The sequence below is a fragment of the Rhyacophila brunnea genome, unplaced genomic scaffold, assembly GCF_057557595.1.
Source record: "Rhyacophila brunnea isolate RB1 unplaced genomic scaffold, BYU_Rbru_1.0 scaffold_7, whole genome shotgun sequence".
Classification (NCBI taxonomy): domain Eukaryota; kingdom Metazoa; phylum Arthropoda; class Insecta; order Trichoptera; family Rhyacophilidae; genus Rhyacophila; species Rhyacophila brunnea.
This window is the reverse complement of record NW_028233339.1, coordinates 37551871-37562791: the sequence shown is the minus strand read 5'-3', so window position 1 is coordinate 37562791 and position 10921 is coordinate 37551871. Positions and strand designations below refer to the sequence as shown.

Below are 10921 nucleotides of genomic sequence, written 5' to 3'. Positions count from 1 at the left end.
GAGAAGACTTGACAGCGAAATCATCCACGTCACGATTCTTAGTCATGAGGACCTGACTAAGATGTAGTAGGTATTCTTTTCACTTCATTCCTTTCCTGGTGGGGGGGAGTTCGGGCCCGAAACCCTAAAATTTTGAAGGGGAAGAATGAACCGTTGCTATTTTTATTTCCTGAGTTTCTTCAATGCGTTATTATGTTACAGTTAACTCAATGAGGCCTTTTGACACAAAAAGGTTCTCTACCCTTGGTGGATGGTGGAGGTGAATCTGCAAATTAAAAAAAAATGTTTACGTATTATTTTACATGGTAGGTACCTACGTTAACGACTATTTCTGAAAATACATACTCCACATCTACAGCGTCTATGCACCTCATGTTACTGTGTGAATATTGGTGAAACCATTCCATAGATTAAGACGGTACTTCAGTGAAAGAATATTGGTGAAACCATTCCATAGATTAAGACGGTACTTCAGTGAAAGAATATTGGTGAAACCATTCCATAGATTAAGACGGTACTTCAGTGAAACGCCAAATAATTTTTAACTATATGTGCGACGAAATTTCGGACTGGCTGGCAATCGGAGAGCGAAAGTCGAGTTGTCAACACGTCAAATTGTTTTGTGATGGCGACGGGGGAATTAATTCTTAAATCGTGTAAAGATGACTAAAAAACGTTACCCATTTACTTGAAAAAGAAAACATGTCAATGAATATATTATTATTATTATTAATAGAACAATAAATGTAACATTAAATGGACGCATGTTGACTTTTTATGACAAATTATGTTTTGTTCTGCACGCGTCATTTGCACAATCTTCGCGTCGCGTAGTCACGATCGTTTTAGACCGTGCCCCAGCTGAAGTATAGCCTTAACTAATTTTATTATGTTGGGAGTAAAGAAAATAATTTTCATTGCTTCCGAATCGAACGTGTAAAAATTATTTCACCTGTGGTTAACACAGCTGACCCACATACGAGTACCTAATAAAGATGCAATTTGCAATGCAGCGTGCATTTACACAGGTGTTTTTTTTATATAACTATATTTTATACGCATACACAGACTTTTTTTAGTAGAAAATGACTAATTTTAATAATAAATATCTACTTTCACAGGCGATGGTGGTGTAATGGTCAGCATAGTTGCCTTCCAAGCAGTTGATCCGGGTTCGATTCCCGGCCGTCGCACACCTTTTTTACTGTTTTTTTTTTCTTCACACACATCATTGGATTTTAGCCATATAAATAAAAAAAATCATGTGTTTAGAACAGGGGGTTGGAGCAGACCATTTTTTGAGCTGCTCCACTCTAGCACCGCTCAGGGACTTAAAATACTTGATCCAGCTCTACTCCAGGGTCTGCTCCGCTTCTGGTATTACATGTGTACAAATGTCAAAAAATTTAAAAAATACGGAGTTTTGAAAAAAGGTTTATTATTCGTCCTTTTCATTTTTAATTGTATTAATATCGAAATTTATGACAGCAAATCCTCTTCTTGGGTTTCCACCGTGTCTCCTTCTTCCTTCTTTACTCGACGTTTCGGGCTCGTTGCAGAGGCCATTATCAAGAGATGAAAGCCTCAAACATTATATAAATCATCTTCTATTATCTGCCTCTTCTGCCAACAAAAAAGTGAGGCTATTTATCACTCGGCAGTGTTGTCGTATTCCAAATAATTATATTGTCAAATATAATCATTGGATTTTAGGACGAAAATTTAATAATAAAATAACATCCGGAGCAGTGGAGCACTATACAATTTTTAAAAAAAAACCCCGTTTCTCCATTGCATGGTATGAAATTAAATATTGCTTAGTCAGTCCATATTGTACAAACTCGCGTGCTTTAATAAAAACAACATTCCAGAAGACTAAGCATTACTCCTGATAAAACAGTAAAAATTTCCTTCAACCATGGCCACACTTGCATATTTTGTCTTTACATGTGCGGATATCCACATATTATTTTCCATCCGCGACGGAATACAAAAAACAGTTTTATAAGTACAATAGTTATGTTAATTATGTAGTAGTAATGACGGTGCAGAACTCCATTACAATGGTGTTAAATCAAATCATTTTATTTATGACGGTCTGAGCTGGATATTAGTGGATGTATTTTCTATGAAGAATTCTCTTCATTATGAAAACTTCATGTAGTAGGGATCAAGTTGTCTGTCATTTGACACCAATTCGATCACATGTTCTCAAATTTAATTCCACCCCATTTTTGGTCATATTTACTAAATATGAATTGAACATGACTAGGGAATCCAATCCCGAGTCAAAATTCTGATCCCGGGATTTCGGGATTACAATTTGACAATCCCGGGATCCCGGGACTGGTCCCGGGATTGGCATTTTTTCCATTGTTAATATAAAAATTTTATATTTACAAATAACATGGATAAAATCGGTCAAAAATAAATCTAGTATAATTTATACTATTTAAGACATTTATTGTTAATATTGTGTACGTTCAATCTTGGAAATACATAAGTTTAATGGAGTAAATAATATTGTAATACAAATAATAATGTGAATTTAATATGAGATTGCTGTTTCTGATAGTAAAGACTTAATGAAAGGGTTAGCGAGATTTAAAATAGTAAAGCAAATCATGGTGTACTTATGGCCTTTCCGCTTCATAAATCTAATTAGTCAGCCAAATATGAAACTGCCGTAAAACGTATGAGATCATGGTGGAATTACTTTGTTAATAGTGCAAAGCATTGTTTTTTTCCAATCTTTCTATTTTTTATTAATTTATGTGAAAAAATAGAATGAATCGGCAACTTACACATGGATATAAATCAAACTTCATTCAAACTCAGTTTATTTCTAATGTAGTTATTTGTTATCAAAAGTATTTTTTCTGTTATATTTTTGTTTTTATTTTATTTTCCATAAAAATTGATAAAAAGATCAATCCCGAAAGTTTCGGGATTATGTTTATCAATCCCGGGATTCATAGGTATCGAAAATAGCTCGGGATCCCGGGATCCCGGGATTCGGGATCCCGGGATTGGAATCCCTAAACATGACCTATAAACCAACCGTCTGCAAAATGATACATGTGTAGTTATTTCTGTCTAGTATTTTTAGAAAGTGACACCGGAATTATTTTGTTTTGTGCGAGTGAAGATAATGTTTTAAATTGACTCACTTAACCAGGGCCCGCTCGTGACTTTTTAATGCCCCGAGAAAACGATACCTGGCGTCCCCCCAATGGTATACCTATATACTGTTCCTATCCGTTTGTTTTTAAATTTGTGAGATACCGAGAAAGAATTTTATAGATTCACCATCTTTATTTTGACTTTTCGATGTGATTGAAATACGCGATTGACACATGTGCATTTGATGATCACATTTTTAAATAAATTGGAATTAATTTTAATAGTCCCTATTCCAAAAGTGCTTTTTTACAACGTTACAACGTTTTTCTTAGCTCGTATTCTTATTTATCCGGTACAAATCATGCAATCGATTTTTAACTAACTTACCGACTAGCAGACATTTGAAACTTTTAGAATATATCAGAACACGATGCTAATGCATTTTTTTAATATTTTTAGCTATCTTTAAGTAGAATTGAATTCATTTTCAGTTAATTCTGTAATGTATGAAAAGTTATTTCGACACCATTATTGGTTGCTAGGGTCTGGGGTCCTAGCAACTAAATTATTAACATATACGTGCGTTACTGTGGAAATCAATATGACATGTCAAAATGACATTTCAGTATTATTTCTATCAAGTACAATTTTTTTTGATCGTTTAAGCTAGTCAAGTCAAGTTTATATGATTCAACAGAAAATTTAAAAACGTTGTAAATAAAAAGTATTTTTTATCTTGTAATTATTCAGCTTCACTTTCATATTTATTTAGGGGACGCTAGTAGAGAAGGATTTCTTCAACGTTTAATAATATACAGTAATATAGTCAAAAGTGGATAAATACTAAGGTACTATATCTTTACCTATATTATGTTCTGCATAGATCTACTAAAATAACACCTTTTGTTCTACAAAATATTTGTCGCCCCCTAAGTCTCGGCGTTCCAAGTGCCCACGGCCCGGCTCTGTAATTAACACATGTACACTGTAATTGACTCACTAGTCAGTATGGCGTACATGACTAGCTTATATTTTTGATCGATTAGATACCCATCTATTTTACAACGTTTTTATTAGCTCGTATTCTTGTTTGTCCAGTGGTCGTTTGTCTAGTACAAATCTTGCAATCGATTTTTTACTAACTTCCCGACTAGCGAGACATTTGAAACTTTTAGAATATACCAGAACACGATGCCAATGCATTCTTTGAATACTTTTAGCCATCTTTAAGTATAATTGAATTCATTTTCAGTTAATTCTGTTTTGTATGAAAAGTTATTTCGGAAGAAATCCGTAATCCAATCCACTATTATTGGTTGCTAAGGGGGTGGCTCTAGCAACTAAATTATTAATTTATACGCGCGTTACTATGGAAATCAAAATGACATTTCAGTATTATATAGTTGTTTGTTTGTTGCAAATGAGCAAAAAATGATTTGTTGACAAGTGCCTTATTTGTCCTAAATTATTAATACATAGAATTGTCAAGTTATATGATTCAACAGAAAATTTAAAAACGTGGTATATAAAAAGTTCTTTTTATCTTGTAATTATTTTTCTATAGCCCTTGCTATAATGTCTTCATAAAATAAATATTATGGTTCATTTCCATTAATATTATTTTTAGATTAAATACATATTTACGTAGGTATGTAATGTGTGAATTCAAATTATTACAATAATTGTAAGTTATACTGATAGATAAACTAAACCACGCTTGTCCAACGTGTAGATCGTGGGATGGATTTTGATCAATCGCACCATACTTCGTGAAAATGTAAAAAGCGTTTACAGTCACTTGTAATACAATATGATTGTATCGCAATTTTGAAGGGTATGCATTAATCATTAGGTTCTTTTTATTTCCTAAACCGAGGCAGTTAAAAGTAGTTTTCAAATTAACCATGACGATGTCACACAGATTCACTTGATTCACATTATATCGCCCACAGCTGGTCGTAGAAGTAAGAGAAAGAAAAGATATCAATAATCGTGCTTTAAACCGTCGCGCAGTAGACTCTTTGTACATTATTTGAATGGTTTGACAATGAGTGCAATTAGTGTCCAAAGGCCAAAACTGATCCTTTTCATGACGAATGAAAAATTGAGCATTTCTTTGTGATGGTGACAGACGTCGAAATATTTAGCTAAATATAATACTTTTCTTACGAGTTGAAGAAAATCTGGGCGTATGGTAAATAAGGTACGTACCCACTGCAAGTTTTGATATAGGATAGTAAGATCATACCCTACTTTATGTTGGACATGTTTGAACAAATCAATTGGACATTAAGATGATGTGTGATGTGTTTTAGTGACATCGTATAGTGGTAGGTAGGTCATGTATTTCATAGGGGCGGCAAATGAAGAAACGAATACAAATATTACAAAATTTGAAAGTGTTGGCGGGTTTCCGTGAAGCAGACGATGCGGTCGCTGCAGTAGAAAGTATCGACATCTTAGGCTGACATCCTGACGACATAATTATTATGGTAGGTATTGTAATACCCATCGCAATGGTGGTTTATCGCACACACTATATTTTCACAAAGGTGCCTCCAAATCTGTCAGTAGGTTTCATGAAATTTCAGTAGGTATCTGGTGTGAATGTTTTTGCTGTATTTGTATGTTTAAAAGAACCGAAAATAAATAATAAAACAGGGAAGTAGGAATTTTCAAATAATTTGATACTAAAAATAAAGGGGAACGGCATTATAAGTTAAGTTACATTATAAGGGCGACAGTTTGCCTATGTCACTGACGTAATGTTATGTGTGACTTTATCTAGCTACCGCAACTTCATATAAACTAAATGTTATATAAGTTACAAAATATCAACTCATCTTTCACGTATGTAGTGACGTATTAAGCTTATTGCTGATTTTTCCGAAAAATGCAAAAAGGAAAGCCAACGGCACGCGGTGTTCCCAAGCGGTCACCCATCCAAGTACTATCCGCGCCCAATGTTGCTTAACTTCGGTGATCGGACGAGAACCGGTGCTTTCAACATGGTATGGTCGTTGGCAAACTAGTTTGTTTTTTGTTGATTTAAGTATCATTAAATCATATTATAAAATAATATTATTATGTAGGTACTTACCAAAGATAATAAAAATAATATACTCAGTCACTGTTATATTTTAAAACGCTTCAACTATACAAAACAAATATCTTAGAAAGAACACAGATGCCCCATGGTTTGTTCGCAATAGTAACCGGACAAAACAGAACAGTCAGGGGAAAAATGAAACATTAATTTTTGTGGAATCTATTTATAGGCTTTCTAGCGATTAGGAATGCAGTATTTAGGTATATAATTTGAATTATTATGGCGTATTGAAAATCTGTGCTATTAAAAATCTATCAGCATAATAGAGATAGAACAATTTCAATATTAAATTTATATTTTTCCTGAAAGGTCATAGTTATATGTTATATGTATCGTTGTTCTGTTTTGTCATTTTCTGTTTTGTCATGTGCTGTTTTGTCACTGTTCTGTTTTATCATGGAACCGTTCGCAATACTATTCTTCAAAGATACTTGAACGTGGAAACCATCTACGACCACGCCTTGAAACTTTCTAAAAAATCTACAGCTCCAAGACAGCAGACTTCCCAAACCAGTCGATCAAAGATCTAAATTTCTAAATAATTACGATCCGGCCATCCCCATCGAATTTCGAGACAACGAAAGAGGCCATTTAGTTCCCTCTCCATCTCCATAGATATACAAATAAAATATCTTGCAGTGCTGACTTCGTATGTATATAACCCCTATTTATTTTCCTGTTATTTTTTTGACCCACGACGAACATGAGCAACGTTCCCTCTAATTTTTCTATTGTGTATGCGGATTGCCGTCACCCGGTGCGGTACACCCCCCCACCCCTTACAAACACACACATACAATTTTTTATTCAATCCACTTCTTTTCAGACGTGAAGTCTTTGCATATTTGCTGTGGATAAACAAATATATCACCAACACATAGGTGGTCATTGATAAACACTAAAATACGTATCTTCTATTCGTATACTTTGGCACGCGATAGAACGGGACGGATATAGTGATCCTGCTAGACGTAAAATTTCACTTGCGTGCTCGCGTTAGTCGCACTTGACCTTCGCCTTCCGAGAAATGAGTCGAAGAAATGTGCATGTGATGGTTTCGTGCATTCGAGCAAAACTAAAATCTGGCAAAGGAAACTTTCTTTTACAATATTTTTGTGTGAGGGCTGTGCGGGGGATGAAAACATGTGTGCGGACATATCCTGGTAGGTGTGCGCGCGCACACGCACACCTTACAGGGAACATTGGTCATGAGCTCTTCGTTATTAGGTAAACGCGAGTACTACAGGTGACGAGGATACAATCCCGTTTGGCCTTGATGCCCCATATCATAACTATATATATAATAGACTAGTATGAAGAGGGTTCTGGGATCCAGATCCCGCCCTCCCCAAGAACGAAAATAATAATACATAAATGGAATATTACGTGTATCTAGTTACTTAACATTGCCATGAGCATGTCTGAGAGGCACATCAACACGGCGCGAACGACACAAACGGCCCTTATAAGCAACACCATTAGGATATGCTCACACTATAACCATTTGTGGGTGAGCATCCCAGAAGTGCAGTAGCTACTTTAATAAATATACACAGCATCAAAGTACTTCAATTTGAGAAACGGAAAATCTCCCTGTAAAATATATGTAGGAAAATTCATCAAAAGAAAACTTAAAAAGGTGTGCGACGGCCGGGAATCGAACCCGGATCAACTGCTTGGAAGGCAACTATGCTGACCATGCTGACCATTACACCACCATCGCTTTTAACATTGCCATTCGCTTTGTCTAAAAGTCGCATCAGCGCGGCGCAGCCGGCTGTTAGTACATACCAGGGAACTCAAAAATAATGGGAACCTTAGACTATAGATACATGGGAACTGAAATACACAACGGGTAAGGCGATAGCAGGTAACCGACTCGAGTAAGGATAAATCCGGGTTAAACTTACACACGTGTCTAGAATACGTTTAACGTCGACTACTTAAAACTGCTCTCGGTTTATGCATTTACGCTCCTTTAATGTTGGTGTATTACACACACTATTGCACGTGCATAATGCGTGCTTTATTTTCGTAGGACACTCACACATTCAAAAGCCTGCTTCACCATGCGGCGTATTGAATATAGCCTATTGGTATTCTATTTATTATATGTTCTGTGGTACATACACACACTATAACCACTTGTGGGTGCGACAGATAATAGCTTATCATAGGTAAACATCTCATTTGTAGTTCTTTCAATAGATGTACAATCAAACATTACTCTCAACTTGTAATTGAAACCCACTCCGAAAAAATTTTCGCGATGTAAAAAGGAAAATCTGCTCACTAACCAATATGTGGCGTGTGTATAATAAAAAAATCACCAAAATAAAACTGCAAAAAGTGTGCGACGGCCGGGAATCGAACCCGGATCAACTGCTTGGAAGGCAACTATGCTGACCATTACACCACCATCGCTTGTGGAAACGATCATACATTAATAAAATGATTCATTTTTTAATACCTACTTACTGTTTTTGTATAAGTATATTAATTTAATTAATGTGTACAAACACTTGTGTAAACGCATATTGCATCCATATTATATTACTTTGCACATATCTGCATCTGCTGTTCCTAACTGAGAATCAGAGTAGGAAATTGAACTAGAACCCGACCCAAGAACCCCATTTATCTTGGAACTTATAAGTAGGTAAGTGGGTATTGGTCGATAAATATACTGGTTTTTCAAAGTAATGTATCGAAGCCGAATCGATTATTTTCTACATAAACCAAACCCTCTGATTACATTATAATAATACAATTATAAAAATTACCATATATACCTACTCTTTCTTTGACAGACATATTGTCATATTCATTAAAAAATATAAAATGTCCATCTGAACTTAACTGACTTGTTGAATTTTTCATTTGCGTGCTTATTCCATGAGTAGAGAAAATTGCTTTCCATACAAGGAAATGACAACTTAGTTAGAAAATTTACATAACTAAATTCCGACTATTTCAACTACTTGAGCAGTAAGTTTTCTTTTCGTCAAAATCGTGTAATCGTATCGAAATTAATAAAAAGATTTCATGTTAGGTAAACGCATTCTTTTTTTGAAAAATGTTTTTTTTTAATTAAATATTATACTATTCAAAAAATCTTTATATAATCTTCGAAACCACATATTCAAGAACATTTGAATGATAAAAATATTCATAAAAAACTATGTAACATAAAATGAAAGCCTTCAATAAACTCTCATTGACATTTATTTTAATTTGATAGATGTTCATTTAAATTTTTAATGTTATTATATTTAAATTGATAGTAATTTGTCATAAATGGTGTGTTTCTAAATTCTATCATTATGATTCCTATTAATTTAAATTCGACACACTCATCAAGTTTTACATTTTAGTTTTAATTATTTATTGAAACAGCCTACCCACTCCAAAATTGAAATTCGGTAATGAGATATATTTTGGCTCGGTGATATAATTTATTTTGTTTTTCGTTCTCTTGCCGTTTAAAAGTGGTTATCTTAACGTTAAGGCTATACCTCAGTTGAGGCACGGTCTAAAAAGATCGTGGCTAGGCGATGCGCGGATTGCGGATCGCGGGTGCAAATGACGCATGTCAAACGAAATATAATTTGTCATATAAATCCAACATACGTCCATTTTATGTTCTGTTTATTGTTCTATTAGTAACAATAATAATATATTCATTGACATGTTTTCTTTTTAAAGTAAATGGGTAACGTTTTTAGTCATCTTTACACGATTTAAGAATTAATACGCCCGTCGCCATCACGAAACAAAGTGACGTGTTTCCAACTCGGCGTTCTCTCTCCAAAATTTCGTCGCGCCTATAGTTGAAGATTATTTGCCGTTTCACTGATGTATCACCAGCGAATGATTCATTCAAAGTTTACTTCAGGACAGAGAAAACCAAAAACTGCAAATAGAATAATAATATAGTGATTTTCGTCCAATAATTTACGCGATTTGGTGTAAAATATAACTTGTGTGTTAATAATGTTAATAAAATTAATTGAAACTCCAGAATACCGGTCGATTCGATCCCAGGATTTATTTTAATACGATGCCTTTTGTGAAAATAATTATTTTGATGAACTAACGAAAAGTAACTTTAAAAGATTTGGAATTTAAAGTTTTTAAAAGATTACAGTTATTAATGAAAGCTCTATTTTAAGTGTTTTGAATGTATCTACTATTGATGGGAACTCCCTCACAAATAATCGTAGACCTAAACCACACACACTGCAGATATACCCGATGTCTGAGGATTAAATCCCTCTCATTTACATTTTACTGGTAGCTACATTCTGTATATTTCAGGGATTTTGTTATGCTTAACTTATATTTTAAATGTAGACTAGGTACCTAGCCCATTCGTGAGAAATACTCGCCTTCTTACCTTGGTTTGATTCAATAAATTGTATGACTTTTTTGAACCTTGTCGAGGTCCCGTTTTAAACCTTATGCTATATACATATATCGAATTATATATATTAAATATTACGAAAAATAAATCTATTGCGTCATCTGTGTCAAAGAAAATCACCGCTGAAAGTACCCTCCATAGGGCTACCAAAGAACTAAAAGAAAACCTTCATCCAGCATTGGATTACTATATTGATGACTGAGGAAAAATACTGTTTACATATTATTATTTTTCAATCACATATTAATAATGTTATACCTACCCTG

General features: G+C 34.3%; 4 non-coding genes across 4 annotated transcripts; 1 reads left to right on the top strand and 3 right to left on the bottom strand.

Annotated features, from left to right (window-relative positions):
* Positions 1-1121: 1121 nt before the first annotated feature.
* Positions 1122-1193, top strand: TRNAG-UCC (transfer RNA glycine (anticodon UCC)). The gene has a single exon. It is a non-coding gene; the product is annotated as a tRNA-Gly (tRNA).
* Positions 1194-6029: 4836 nt separating this feature from the next.
* LOC147064818 (5S ribosomal RNA) lies at positions 6030-6148 on the bottom strand. The gene has a single exon (XR_015071965.1). It is a non-coding gene; the product is annotated as a 5S ribosomal RNA (ribosomal RNA).
* Positions 6149-7874: 1726 nt separating this feature from the next.
* On the bottom strand, positions 7875-7955 carry TRNAG-UCC (transfer RNA glycine (anticodon UCC)). Its single transcript has one exon. It is a non-coding gene; the product is annotated as a tRNA-Gly (tRNA).
* A 629-nt stretch (positions 7956-8584) lies between these two features.
* On the bottom strand, positions 8585-8656 carry TRNAG-UCC (transfer RNA glycine (anticodon UCC)). The gene has a single exon. It is a non-coding gene; the product is annotated as a tRNA-Gly (tRNA).
* Between the last annotated feature and the right edge of the window lie 2265 nt (positions 8657-10921).